Source organism: Scyliorhinus torazame, chromosome 13 (genome assembly GCF_047496885.1).
Source record: "Scyliorhinus torazame isolate Kashiwa2021f chromosome 13, sScyTor2.1, whole genome shotgun sequence".
NCBI lineage: Eukaryota > Metazoa > Chordata > Chondrichthyes > Carcharhiniformes > Scyliorhinidae > Scyliorhinus > Scyliorhinus torazame.
The window spans coordinates 199,586,769-199,601,846 of NC_092719.1; the positions used below are offsets into that span (position 1 = coordinate 199,586,769).

Here is a 15,078-nt window from a genome sequence, read left to right on the forward strand (position 1 = left end):
TTTACTTTACATTTCAAAAGCATGGAACATCTCCAGCAAATGAAATCCCTCCTGCCCCACTTCTCTCATGGTTCCTTTGCGTTTAGTTGTGTAACAACCCTAAACCAGATTCTGATTTACAGAAGCCAAACCTAAAATCCCTACAGTGCAGAAGGAGGCCATTCAGCCCATCGAATCTGCCCCGACCCGAGATCATTGATCATAGAATTTACAGTGCAGAAGGAGGCCATTTGGCCCATCGGGTCTGCACCGGCTCTTGGAAAGAGCACCCACTTAAGCCCTAGCCTCCACCCTATCCCTGTAAACCAGTAACCCCAGCTAACCTAAGGGCAATTTAACATGGCCAATCCGCCTAACCTGCCCATCTTTTGGACTGTGGGAGGAAACTGGAGCACCCGGAGGAAACCCATCCAGACATGGGGAGAATGTGCAGATTCCACACGGACAGTCATCCAAGGCTGGAATCGAACTCGAGTCCCTGGTGCTGTGAGGTAGTAGTGCTAACCACTTTGCCACCGTGTCGTGTAAAAAATATGTTGAGATGAAATTGACACTATTTTGATTCTAGTCTATTGTAATGTATAAAGAAAGGACTAACTGTTAAAAAGAATAATTTAATTGCATCAAGCATTTTGTTAGAATCAAATGTCATCATGTACCTTTGTTGAATGTCTAACTACAGATTAATGTTTATGCAAACTCTATAATATATTATTGAAGTCTGTGTAACATGTGGGAGATTGATTAAGAATTCAATTTAGACCATCTCCAAAAATTGGGTCATTTTATGTTTACTTGCTCAATGTGGATCCAGCACTAATAATTATTTTAATTGATGTTTTGGTAAGCTGCCTCACTGAAAGCTGTGTTGAGTATGAAGCGATCATTGTAGATTGATGGTAATGTCTGTAGTAAGATACTGTAATTGATGGTAAATGAGTGGTAAACTTTACTGCTAACAGGATGAATCAGGTCAAGAAAAAGTGGAGGCTAAATCACGATGCATGATTAACCCACTCTCATCGAATACAACGGAGGCTACATGCCAACTTGTATCTCTTAAAGGGGAGCTGCATGGTGGCTGGAGTAGATGTTGGGAGCTGTGCTTAAAGAGAATATGACCTTGGAAAAGATTGAGGAATGGCACAACAAGGCCTTTAATGATTTTGAATGCTGCATGGGAGGTCTTAATGAAGAAGATGGAAAGGAGGAGAGATGTCTTGTATCCAGGGGAAGTCCTTCAGATGCATGTTCAAAAGGCAGTGAGAGCAGATTGCCTTGGAGGTTAATGGCAGGAGTCCAGCCCCGACGATCTGGGATGCAGTGCCGTAAGAAGTCCAATGTCCTTACACGAGTAGTCAAGGTCAATAAATGGATCTTCAAATGTTGCATGCTACCAATTGAGCCACGACTCAGGCACGGCTGAAATTATGTGAGCTATTCTCTCATGACAGCCACCTGGCTGAAAAGCATGCAAGACATGGCCACACTTCCCCCCCCCCCCCCCCCCACACGTTTTACAGGATAAGGAGGCATACAACCAGAAGCAGCAGGAACTAACCAGAGGGTGTGAGGCACACTTGCATTTTATCACCCCTACAGAGGCCATTATTGGGATGCCCTTTGAGGCAAAGCTAAAACCTTCAAAAATGGAAGTATCCTCATGCGTAATCTGATTTACAAGCTGCAGATGGCTTAGGTATGGACCTCTTAAATTCCCCCATCTCCACACCATAACCTTTTAAGGTACCCAAGAAGTGTGACCTGCCCAGGCAGTAAAGGACCACTATGAAAAGTGTGACTGTGAAGACACCTGTCACTTGATCTCACATCAGCGCAGATACTAACACTGCGCACATATTAGTGGATAGATTAGAGGTGGTTACTGCACATGGTGAGATGCCAGGCTGCAGATAGATCAGGGCCAAGATAGCATAAGTGCCAACTCACCAGAGGGGTAGGTGCACAAGGTTTCCACTGCAAGGGATTCAGATGAGCACTTCAATGGGGCATTGGGAAGAAAGCTGATATAGTATTGTTATCATCATTGGCCAGACCGCAAGGTGTTGGTAAAATCTGGTTGGGGACCGATAATGTTTTGTTTAAAGTAGACAAAGTTTGAGATTTAAGACATTTGCTAATAGAATAAAGCCACACGATGGGTATTGAACAAACACAAATAAACATTACTGTACAAGGTCAGGAAGATGTGACAATTTACAATATCTATCTTGTACTCAAATATTCAGGATTAATGTGAGGTACATGTGAATTAAGAGGCAAACTGTTTCGAACACACCACATTGCCCAATAAATGCCAAATGGAACCCACACAGACATCAGCAACACTGGGTCAACCAATTCCACTGGAAGTCCGTCTCTGACACAGCTGTTTCCAGTCTTCACCTTTGAAGATTTCATCTTGTAATTTTTTCCAAGAGTTGATCCAACTCGGACAACATCAATAATGGCCCACCCTGCAAGGTTTCAATCTTGTCTTCTGAGATTTCATTCCCCTGGATTCCCGAGTCTACACTCAAGCACCAAATTACAGGCACAACTTCAGATTTTCAGCGGTGCCTAGCAGAACACCGCTGCTCCAAACGGGCACCTTTGTCCCACGGTGCAGAGTCACCAGCCTTCAGCTGCATTCTTCACTCAGAATCTGCTCCGCAGAGCCCTTTTCCTGTTTCTCTGTTCCTCTCTTTTTCCGTAACTTAACTGGGATCTGTTTCTGCCCCTGTCTCTGTCCGCTACCTGGGACATCTTTTTAGGACCTCTCCTGTCTCCTCTTCCACTGAAATTTACCCACCTTCCACCAACTGATGCTGCAGCCATTGGGGCAGCATGCATAGGAGCACCAAGACAGGCAATGGTGTTTCGTTGAATTTTATATGCAATACGACATGGTTTCATTTTGTTTATTTGGCTGGGAATGTTTATTTTGTGGTGATTTTTATCTTTGCATTGTGACCACTGTGATAGTGACAAAGGTAAGATGTGGTACTTACCATTGGTGGATGGGAAATTAACATTTTGGTACCGGTATTGCATCTGGATGAATTGTTCACAGATAGCCAGGCTGTCCAGGATGTACCTGTTGGACCTTATTACTGTTCTGTTTTCCAGCATTATTTTAAACACAGCCATAAGCAGTTACAACAAACACAGAATCAAGTCCTTGATGAGCTAATGATACACACTCCAACAAGAGTGCTCTGTCCAATCACACAATATAATTCCGCACCCCAACAGATCAGAGCCTGTATCAGAGCCTCTCCCACCCAGATAAAGAAAGGATAACACCAGGGTTAACCAAAAATACACCTTCGCAAAAAGGATAACAGGGACAGAACAGCATAGCTTCATAAGAAACAGGCCAAACCTCAAGAAGGAGGACAGTCTGAAAGTCCCTGTATAAGACCACCTGGAGGAAGGCACAATATTCCCCCATCCAGCCGAACCTCCAACCAAGAAAAGAGGCTAACAATCAATGCTGGACCACAGCACTCAGCCTTGCACTGAGGCCCTACTGCCAACTGGATACTATCTCCTCAGTGGAACCACATATCGAGGAGGAGAGTAGACCGGGAGTCCCCAAAAGGGGCATCTCATGGAAGGGTAACCTACTCCACCGCCCAATGTACTCTCCACCTGACCTGGGGAAAACAGTTGCTACTACCCTAATCTACTCAACCCATGCTACCTGTGCAGCCAAGTAGATATAGAAGAAAGGCTGGACATCCGAAGAGTAACTAGCCATGCCCGGGCGTGCACCAATACATCTTTCCAGAGAGGCCAACCGCAGAAGAAAATAATAGGAACCCAGTCTTCTCTGGGACCCATAGTCTGTCCACACCTTCACAGGAGACAAGCAAGGATTCCAGAATCCCAAAATAACAAAAGTACAAAAGATAAACACAACACTAATAGTTCTAATGCGGGGGAGTTCTAATAGTTCTAATGCAGGGGTGGTTCCTCAACCAAAATTAAGACTTACAAGGCCATTCGAACCACCTCTACACCAAACCATCTACCCGCCACCCTGCTGTGGCGCGAGTCATCTTCTTTATAAACAAAGTAAAGGGTACTTAGAAACAAATGTACTCTCTCATTGTAAAAGCAAGGATTACAGCACATATATAAAAACAAAACAAGGTAAATATTGCACAACTCTCATGCATGATTTTCACCATAATAGGATAACAGGTGTTATGGGCTAGGGTTTAGAGAACCCCAAAGTGTATCATGGAGTTCACCTGACCCACAACTTTTAATAGATTGTGGTATGGGGAGCACACAGCCCACTCTACAGATGCAGTAGAGCAGAAATGGAAAAGTATTTTTTAAGGCAAAACAATGTTTATTCTATGAACTCAAGTTAACCTTTTTAAAACATACAGTGAACATCTTAGCAACCATTAATTCAAATACAACCCCCAAAGACTACAACACTAAGTAATCCGTCAGCTGTCCTTTTAACATCCAGAAGACTTAAAACACCTTTTACCAGAAGCACATCAGATTAAAGTCACTACTGTTATTAGTTTTAAATCACCAGGATCGATTTACAGTCTTTAGATTACAGAGAGAGATTCATAGACCTTCTGGCTGTGACTGCAGCTATCCAGCTCTGAAAATGAAACTAAAACACACCCTGCAGCCTGCTCAAAAATGAAAGTAAAAAGCTGATGTAATAACCTGCACAGGACTCATCCACCTGGGGATGATTGTTCCCCGTGTTCAATTGGACTGAGTTAACCCAGCACTAGCATAAAAGGCAGGCAGCTGTAGAGCCAGCTAAAAAGGAATGAGGACCTGGTGAAAGGGAACCGGGCCCTGTGCATGTATGATACTGTTGCTGAAATAAAGGACTTTTAAGAAGCTCGTTGGACTCCCCTGGCTTTATCACAGCTGACAGACAGCCCAGTTCCACCCACTCTCTGACATCACTGCAGTAGTAAACACCCATTTCTTAAAGGTACTCTCACGATAGATATTTATATACATACCCATTTATAAACACCCATTTCTTAAAGGTACTCCCACATGACACAGGAGACAAATGCCTCTGTGCTTATATATCGTACATCAGTTAATCTTTGGATAAAAGGCAGTAACACAAAATCAACAATATAATCACACAGAGACAAAGTTTAGGATTATTGATTAACTGCAGGATAAAATCACTCATCACGGGACTTGGAAAGGCCAAAGCTATGATAGGATTATCAAGCAACGCCCAGTATGCAGCCGGAGTTTCAGTGAAGCTCCTGCACCTCTGCCATGCCGTCATCTCGAATCTCTGGTGGCGGGATACCTAGGGCCCAGCAGGCGTCAGGCCACCTCCAATCCTTCTCCACAAACATTGAGGACCAGAGGTGGACTTACAGTGGAATGCACAGCGCTGCAGCACGGGGTCCCAGCTATTAGGGGCTCCATACTGAGAGGAGATTGTGGTGTGGGAGCACCAATCAAAGGCTGGTAGCTCTGAATTTGCTGATACACTCAATGCGCCTACCAGCAAGCATACGGAACAACATCGGGCTCCGACTGATGGACTCCTCTGTAGAGCGGGAAAACAGTTTGCCAGACATTGTGAGGCGGTGGAGACTGAGAGCAGTTCAGAAGGATCTCCTGAATTGGTGTGAAGTTTCTGAACTTTCATTGAGAGAAGCAACAGCCAGGTTTCTGACATTCGGCCCGGCAGGCAGCCTGAGGCCGTCGGCCTAACATCAGGATGCGAGCCTGAGAAGCCTTGAGTGAGGTGAGGGGAAGGCTCTGGCCAACGGTCATCGTGGGGAGCAGCGGGGCAACCTCCAGGTCAGGCTCAGGAGGGTGGGCATGTAATCAACCAACCAAACAAACAAAGAAGAGGCCAGAATAAGTCAGGACCCAGTTGCAGCCTGGCAGCCAACCAGGAGCACACCTGCGGTCGTTGAGTCTCAAGGCCTGGCCACCCGAGTTAGAGGTGAGCAGTTTGGAGGTGCAAAGGTCAGGCAAGCGCCGGCATCATGGTTTTTGAGGAGCAGCCGGGCAACCCTAACAGAGCCAGAGGCCAAGGCTGAGAGTGAGAGGGCTGGGTGGCAAACGGTCCAGCGATGGCAACAGCGGAGGCCAGGCATATAGCCAGCAACAGAAGCAGGCAGCCAGTGAGCCACCACTAACACACCTGTGAGCTTAGGGCATTGAGAAGAGCAACTGCAGGGTGACCCGACCCCCAGGAGCGTGGCATAGGGGCCCCGCAAAGAGGGAGAGCGCCTGACCCACAAAAGTGTAAGTCCGCCACTGTCCACGACAAGACAACGTAAGACCAGTGTTCAGAATCTTTAACCAACGCCAAGCCTCAAAGACTGGATGCAATGTGCTCCATCAAACTCAAAACGACAGATCTCCAAATTGAGACTGTGAAAGCATAGCAGCCAGTTCTCAAATTCGGCCAGGTATTCGTTCCCAGCTCCCCTCGGAAGACCGGGCGCACGGGCACTCCCTGTCCAGCACCATCTCCCGGAATCGACAAGGATGTTCGACATACCGCGCAGCAGGATTTCCAAGGACTGATGGCGAGACCCCACCAAGGAGACTGCCCTATAGACTGACAGATTCTCTTCTCCACTTCATCCATCCTCTTTCGCATATCTCATAGTTCATCAATGAGAGCGCCAATAAACTGTGCCAGGGAGCTGAGATTGTCATCCATCTTCTCGACGCCAACGGACCACCGAAGCGTAGGCCCGCTCACCGGCGAACCCGCCACTGCAAACTGGGCCCCACCTGAGCATCTATGATCACCTCAATCAAACAAGGATTTAATTGACTTAACTTGGCTCCCCATCTCCAAAACCGAGCCAGGATTTCCCTGATATTGTACTGCCTACACTTTCAAAACACTTCTAAATTTTATCTGACAAGTAATTTGCCGTTCCTGCGGTTATGAAAGGGGAAACATAAAGGGGCAGCACGATAGCATAGTGGTTAGCACAATTGCTTTACAGCTCCAGGGTCCCAGGTTCGATTCCCAGCTGGCTGGGTCACTGCCTGTGTGGAGTCTGTACGTTCTCTGCGTGGGTTTCCTCCGGGTGCTCCGGTTTCCTCCCACAGTCCAAAGATGTGCAGGTTAGGTGGATTGGCCATGATAAATTGCCCTTAGTGTCCAAAATTGCCCTTAGTGTTGGTTGAATGGGGTTACTGGGTTATGGGGATAGGGTGGAGGTGTGGGCTTGGGTAGGGTGCTTTTTCCAAGAGCCGGTGCAGACTCGATGGGCCGAATGGCCTCCTTCTGCACTGTAAATTCTATGAAATAAAGGAACACTGGGCGGCATTCTCTGTTTGCCAATGCCAGAATCGCGAAACGCGATTGGGCGGAGAATAGGTTCCGATGGCAAAATCGCGGTGGGCACCGATTTAATGCCAAATCGTGATTCTCCGTCACCTTGACAGTGGCGTCATCAGCTGAGAATTCTGCATTTTCCCTCTGTGTACCCGGACTGGCGCCGGAACGTGGCGACTAGGGGTTTTCACAGTAACTTCATTGCAGTGTTTTTTTTATACAAACATATTATTGAGGTATTTATAGTTTTACAACAACAACAAAATAAACAATGTACATGAAAATATAAACATAGTGCAAAAGCCGTCTTCCTCCCTTACAGGTTCCACCTTTACCCCCTACTCTAAACTAAGCTAACCACCTCCCCCCCTTCTGCTGACGGTTAATTTTCCCCAAAGAAGTCGACGAACGGCTGCCACCGCTGGGCGAACCCAAACATTGACCCTCTCAAGGCAAAATTGATTTTCTCCAAACAGAGGAAGCTAGCCATGTCAGGTAGCCAGGTCTCCGACTTCGGGGGCTTTTGGTCCCTCCAAGCTAATAATATCCATCTCTGGGCTACCAGGGAAGCAAAGGCTAGAACTTCTGCCTCTTTCTCCTCCCGGATCCCCGGATCTTCCGACACTCCGAAAATCGCCACCTCTGGACTCGGTGCCACCCTTGTTTTTAACACCATGGACATGACATCCGCAAACCCCTGCCAGAATCCCCTAAGCTTCGGGCAAGCCCAGAAAATATGGACATGATTCGCTGACCCTCCAGCACACCTTGCGCACCTATCTCCTACCCCAAAGAACCTGCTCATCTGGCCCACTGTCATGTGGGCCTGGTGAACGACCTTAAATTGTATCAGGCTGAGCCTGGCACATATTGTGGACTCGTTGACTCTACTCAACCCGTCCGCCCAGAGACCATCGTCTATCACACATATTCAAAAGAAAAACAATCCCAACACAATTGCCCGAAAATAAACACGAGAAACAAGTACCTGTGGAATCTCACCACCATTGCCCTCGGGGGGGGGAGGGTCGCGGCTTCCTCGCAAGCGCTCTGTGAGCCCTGTCCACCTCCAAGGGTCGGGAGAACGTCCCATCCCCCATTAACTTCTCGAACATGCCCACTGTGTATGCCCCAGCGTCTGCTCCTTCGGACCCCTCCGGGAGACCGACGATTCTCAAGGGCTGCCGGCGGGACCTATTCTCTAGGTCCTCCACCTTCTCCTTTTCTGCTGTTTCTCAGCATCCCCGCCTCCAGCTTCACCGCAGTTTGATGTTCCTCCTGCTCAGCCAGTGCCTTCTCTACTTTCTAGATCGCCCGTTCTTGGGCATCCAATCTAAGTTCCAGCCGCACAATCGATTCTTTAATCGGGTCCAAGCATTCCTGTTTCTGCTTGGCGAAGCCCTCCTGTATGAACTGCATCAGCTGCTCCGTTTACCGCTGGGTCGTCGAGCCAGGACTCCAGTCATCCGCCATGCTTTCCCCCGCTGCAGCTTCAGCCCAGGCCTTCTCTGTTCATCTATTTCTTCCTTTGCGAGCACTTCTAGTCCGCCTCTCCATGCACTGTAGGATGTAGGAATCCATTCTACAATTGCCTCAACCATCAATTTACCGAATGAAGTCTGGCACAAAATCGGGGGGAAAGGTCCAAAGGTCTGACCCGAGCGCGAGCCACCAAATGTGCGACCTACACCTTCATAGCCGGCACCGGACGTCCCATTGCAGTGTTAACGTAAGCCTACTTGTGACAATAAAAGATGATTATTATTAGACGGTACAGCAGGAGTGAAGGCAGCATGCTGCGATTCCTGCCCTGCGACCTGAGTCCCCGTTGATGCAGGTCTTCTGGGGCGACCGGACCTGGATGGGCCCGACGGCTGCTCGGGTGTTCCTGGTGGCGTGGTGCCGCCCCATTCTGTCCACTGCCTACCAGATGCACCAGGGACAGCAAGGGGAGTCTGAGGTGCTGCGGTGTTCCGGCACCTCCCCTGCGGGAGCCACCGGCACAGGCCCCATCACCTCCTCCTCCTTCGGGGCGCCCGAAGGCCCCTGGGCTACTCAATGGGGTGGAGTGCGAAGGGAGCTAGCCCCTGAGGCTCCCCCACCATCTGGCACTGCCAGTCCTTGTGGCCCACTCTGTCTTGACCAGGGCCTACATGCTCGTGGCCATGGAGCATACGGAGTGGACCATCTCTGTCTGGAACTGCACCACATCGCCCATTGACTGTGCCACCACCTTCTGGGTTTGTGTCATGTCAGCCAATGACTGCGCTATTCTCCCTCTGTGAGTGGGCCACCTCCCTCTGAGTCTGCGCCACGTCAGCCAGTGCCTGGGCAATGCCGCCGACGTTCACAGCCAGGGCCTGCTGCAAATGGGCCACACTCAGGAGCACCGTTGCAATTCCTGGGTGCCTCTGGAGCATGGTCATCTGTGAGAGGGCAACCCTATCCTGGGCCACGGCCAGCGCCTGCACACAATGCCCTAGGCCTTGGACATGCTGATCCATAGCCGAAACCGTCGACCGCAACATGCGGTGTTGGCCTGGGTGGCATGCATTGTCGGCACCACCTCCTGCCTCCGCACGCGGTTAGACTCCCCCATTTGCAGATGCTGGATGCTCGCCGACAAACCCTCATGCAGTCCCTGGCTCTGCGACTGCATCTTCACTATAGATGGGACAGTCTGTTCCAGAAGCCCGAGACCCATCTGGATGGCAGCTAGTTCCTCGAGTTGGTCCGCCCCCTGACCGTCCGCCCCCTCAGGTGATCCTACCTGCACCTGCTGTATCGGTCAACTGTGTGGTGCGCACCAGATAGTGTCCCAGGGGCTTCTTCACGAACATGCCCAACCGAAGGATGGTGAAGGGTGTTGGAGACAGCTGTGACGGAAAATCTCAGTCACCCTCCGACCCGCGTTCCGGGGCCGCCTGAGTCTCGGGTGAAAGGCTGGTGTCCGAGCTGCTCTCAGCATTGGTGCCCGGCTCATGTGGGGCGCTCCAGCTTTGGCACTGGCTGGGGGCGGGGGATGCCAGATGGACCTGCTCCATCCCCAACAGGTCCTATAAGACACAAGACAAGCCGCATGATTAGACTGCGGGCCGGGGTAAGGGGGCATGTGGGTGGGGGGTGGTAGTGTGGGGGTGGGGGGGAGGCACCCTGGGCAGATATGGCCCTTCTCTCTCTTCCCCTCCCACTTCCTGAAGCTTGTCCGGCTTCGGCTGACAAGTGATAAGTAACATTTGTGCATGGGTCTCAATGTATCCCTCTGGAGAGCTGTGGACCTTAAGGAAGCTGCTCATTGGGGGAAGAGCAGGAGAGGAGGAGGAGGAGGCGAGGGAGATAATACTGAACTGAGAGTTGTCCCTGCCACATGACGATTTACCATCCACCAGGAAAAGGACCTCTCTTCTCTCCTAGCCTCCAGCATGAGGTCCAGGTCATCCTTGTGTCATGGGCCAGGGTTTAGAGAACCCCAAAGTGTATCATGGAGTTCACCTGACCCACAACTTTTAATAGATTGTGGCATGGGGAGCGCACGGCCCACTCTACAGGTGTGGTACAGCAGAAATGGAAAAGTAATTTTTAAAGAAAAACAATGTTTATTCTATGAACTCAAGTTAACCTTTTTGAAACATACTGTGAACATCTTAGCAACCATTAATTCAAATACAACCCCCAAATAATACAACACTAAGTAATCCTTTAAGCTTTCCTTTTAACATCCATAAGACCTAAAACACCTTTTACCAGAAGCATATCAGGTTAAAGTCACTACTGTTATTAGTTTTAATTCACCAGGACTGATATACAGTCTTTAGATTACAGAGAGAGACTCTAATAGACCTTCTGGCTGTGACTGCAGCTATCCAGCTCTGAAAACGAAACTAAAACACACCCTGCAGCAAACAGCCTAAAACGAAAATAAAAAGCTGACAGACAGCCCAGCTCCACCCACTCTCTGACATCACTGCAATAATAAACACCCATTTCTTAAAGGTACTCTCACTACAGATATTTATATACACACCCATTTATAAACACCCATTTCTTAAAGGTACTCTCACATGACTCTTGATGAACTGGAAGGCTGCCAAAAGTACCCTAGTTGCTGCACCCCCAGCTCCCCTGTGACATCTTATTTCCCTCTGATAAAGTGGAAAGCTTTTGCACAATCTGCACATTTATCACATCGGACACCAGTAGCCTCAGCGATGGCTGCCATGGCATACCTAGTTGAGTTCTGCACTTCCTCTGACCCTGCCATTCCCACCCCATTGCCTCTAAGCGGACAGAAACCTGGGGCGAGATTCTCCGACCCCCCGCCGGGTCGGAGAATCGCCGGTGGCTGGCGTGAATCCCGCCCCCGCCGGTTGCCGAATTCTCCGGCACCGGATATTCGGCGGGGGCGGGAATCACGCCGCGCCGGTCGGCGGCCCCCCCCCCCCCCGGATTCTCCGGCCCGGATGGGCCAAAGTCCCGCCGCAAAAATGCCTGTCCCGCCGGCGTAGATTAAACCACCTACCTTACCGGCGGGACAAGGCAGCGCGGGCGGGCTCCGGGGTCCTGGGGGGGGCGCGGTGCAATCTGGCCCCGGGGGGTGCCCCCACGGTGGCCTGGCCCGCGATCGGGGCCCACCGATCCGCGGGCGGGCCTGTGCCGTGAGGGCACTCTTTCCCTTCCGCCTTCGCCACGGTCTCCACCATGGCGGAGGCGGATGAGACTCCCTCCACTGCGCATGCGCAGGAATGCCGTCAGCGGCCGCTAACGCTCCCGCGCATGCGCCGCCCGGCGATGTCATTTCCGCGCCACTGGCGGGGCACCAAAGGCCTTTTCCGCCAGCTGGCGGGGCGGAAATCAGTCCAGCGCGGGCCTAGCCCCTTAAGGTTTGGGCTCGGCCCCCAAAGATGCGGAGCATTCCGCACCTTTGGGGCGGCGCGATGCCCGACTGATTTGTGCCGTTTTGGGCGCCAGTCGGCGGACATCGCGCCGATACCGGAGAATTTCGCCCCTGTTTCCAGACCAATGAAGGGCTCACCCCTGTGAAAATCTGAATTTTAGTCACTTTTCCACTGGAGGTGGATTTTTAACCTGAAGACAGACCAGGTGCTGTTTTGCGCCTCCATGCCAGGAACTCAGCCCCTGCAGTCCGGCGCAATTCACCCAACAGGTGTGCGTACGTGACACAGATACAATTTTGGTGTTCCAAGGGCAGTTATTGTGCCCTGACAGCAGGTGCTGACAAGCGTGGCTCTCACCCTTTATCCCTGGGAAGCAATGCGTTTGTCGCGGCTACATTTAGGACTTGATATTGTCAATTAGAACGGTGATTGTGAAACATCTAATCTGCAAATCTCGTCTTGGACGGTAGCCAAACAAAACCAGTTTAAGTCACTTATTAAGATGCAGAATGTTTCAGCGAGTAGTTTTTAATGAAAATTTTCCCTTGAAAAGGACGGTTGATTTGTATAAAAGGTGACACTTTACAAAGCTGAGGCTGATAAATTACTGTCTAACCTCATGATGGAGATTAATTGATGTGTTTGGGTATATGCTGTTGGATGACTGAATCCTGCAGATTAGCTTGGCCTGCAGAGGAAGCATCCTTCAGGTTAGAGTAAATTCTCAACTTTTCCCAACGTGGGCCTCAGCCTGGGTATTCAGAATTTGTTACGTGTTCGCCCGAGGTGGAGAACTTTGACCTGGCTTTAAGAAATTGATGCCTAAACACAACAAAGTATTTTTGATTGGTATGAATATTGCACAATAGCACGTCAATGAGCTGTTCCAAAAATAACCACTAATGTCGTGCTCACAGCTCCCCAGACAGCAACTTGTGTTGTTAACAGACCATTCACCAACAAAATAGGAGGAACAATTAAAAAGGGTGAGTGAGCTCCTCATAAGTGACGGCAAATTGACGAACCTGAGTGTGAGGCGCATCGATTGTTTCACGGAATGTTGCATGGCTGGGAGGAGGAGATAGTCTTTTTTTAAAACAGGAAAATGGAGAAATCACTGAAAATATCTCGGGCAGGATTCTCCCATCCCGCGGCAGAGTGTCCACGCCATCGTAAACGCCGTTGTGTTTTACGACAGCATGTACGGGCCGCTCCCACGACTAATTCCGGCCCCTACAGGGGGCCAGCACGGCGCTGGAGCCTCCTTCAACCCGCCGGCCCCAACGCAACATGGCGCAGGACTTACAGGGGCCGGCGCGTAGGAAAGGAGGCCCCCAGCCACAGAGGCTGGCCTGCCGATCGGTGGGTCCCGATCGTGGGACAGGCCACATTGGAGGCCCCCCCCCCTCCCCGAGGTTGGACACCCCCTTCCCCCCCCCCCAAAGGCCCCACCCGAGGCCTTACGCGCCGAGGTCCCGCCGGCCAGAGCAGGTTAAAATGGCGCCGGCGGGACTCGGCTCTTTGCTTACGGCTGTTCGGCCCATCGGCGGGCTGGCCGCGTTGAGCGGCCCGCGACCAATGCCGCGCAAACCAGACCGGCCCGTGGTCGGAGAATCCCGCCCCTCATTTTTTTCCTCTCATTCCCACCTATCTGTCTTTATTTTGTGATCATCTTTGAAAAAGGCAATACAGTAGAGAACGGGATTCAGAAGTCTTTGACTTGTAACCTGGCCAAACACGAAGAATTTTCCTTGTTTGTAAATTGCCAGGATAGATGTGAAAATAAGTTGGAGTTATGTTACGTCACCTATCATTCTATCTAGTTGCTTAATGGTGGGGTTCATTTGTAGCCCAGGACGGAACGTGTACCTGCTTTCGGCAGATGTCGGCACCGCTGGGCGTACCAGTGTTACGCTTGGCGGGATTCCCATGGTGGCTGGGGATCAGCCCAATCTACGTCCAAGTTACTGTGTGGCGGGAGGGTGGTCAGGGGCTGGGTGGTGCCTGCTGGCTGACAAAGCACATAGTCCCCTCCGAAGGAACATAATGTGTACGGCAATGGGAAGAATGGGCATGTCTGTGCCCGACCTTGTTTCTGCCCCCTACCCCACTATTTTCCATTCTATCTGTGTGATGAATGGCAACAACAGCTTGTATTTATATTGTGTCATTGACAGAGTTAAGCATCCCAAGGCTGTGAGATTATGGCCTGAAACCAATAATGGGGCAAGCTGTATTAATAATGAATAATGAGCCAGATTTAGTTCGCAGTCTGTTGTGTTTGAAAGGAAGAAACATGTTACGGCTATCAAGATTTAAATGGGACCAACTTTTCTTTAATCGTTCACGGGACATGGGTGTCGCTGGCTAGGCCAGCATTTATTGCCCATCCCTAATTGCCCTTGGAAAGCTGATGGTGAGCTGCCTTCCTAAACCGCTGCAGTCCATGTGATGTAGGTGCTTCATCGATATGTTGGAACTTGAGTAGGATGAGATGGACGCTGTCCACGGTAAACAGATCAAATCTATTAATGAATAAAACGACAGAAAACAAATGGGAGGTGTTCAGAAATGAATGTGACGCGATACAGGACCAGGTACGGGCGGCACGGTAGCACAGTGGTTAGCACTGTTGCTTCACAGCGCCAGGGTCCCAGGTTCGATTCCCGGCTTGGGTCACTGTCTGTGCAGAGTCTGCACATTCTCCCCATGTCTGCGTGGGTTTCCTCCGGGTGCTCCGGTTACCTCCCACAGTCCAAAGATGTGCAGGTTAGGTGGACTGGCCATGCTAAATTGCCCTTAGTGTCCGAAAAAGGTTACGGGGATAGGGTGGAGGTATGGGCTTCAGTAAGG

The 15,078-nt window shown here is 50.2% G+C and overlaps 1 protein-coding gene across 3 annotated transcripts in view; it reads left to right on the plus strand.

Annotated features, from left to right (window-relative positions):
• The window catches only part of LOC140388518 (copine-9-like), a 604,903-nt gene that overhangs the window by 334,019 nt on the left and 255,806 nt on the right, over positions 1 to 15,078 (plus strand). The window contains exon 1 of one of the 3 annotated variants that reach the window (XM_072472867.1): positions 13,156 to 13,211. The exons of the other annotated variants lie outside the window; for them this stretch is intronic. The gene's annotated coding sequence lies outside the window, so the exon portion shown is untranslated. Of the gene's footprint in view, positions 1 to 13,155; positions 13,212 to 15,078 lie in introns of those variants that run through there. 3 annotated transcript variants of the gene reach the window in all.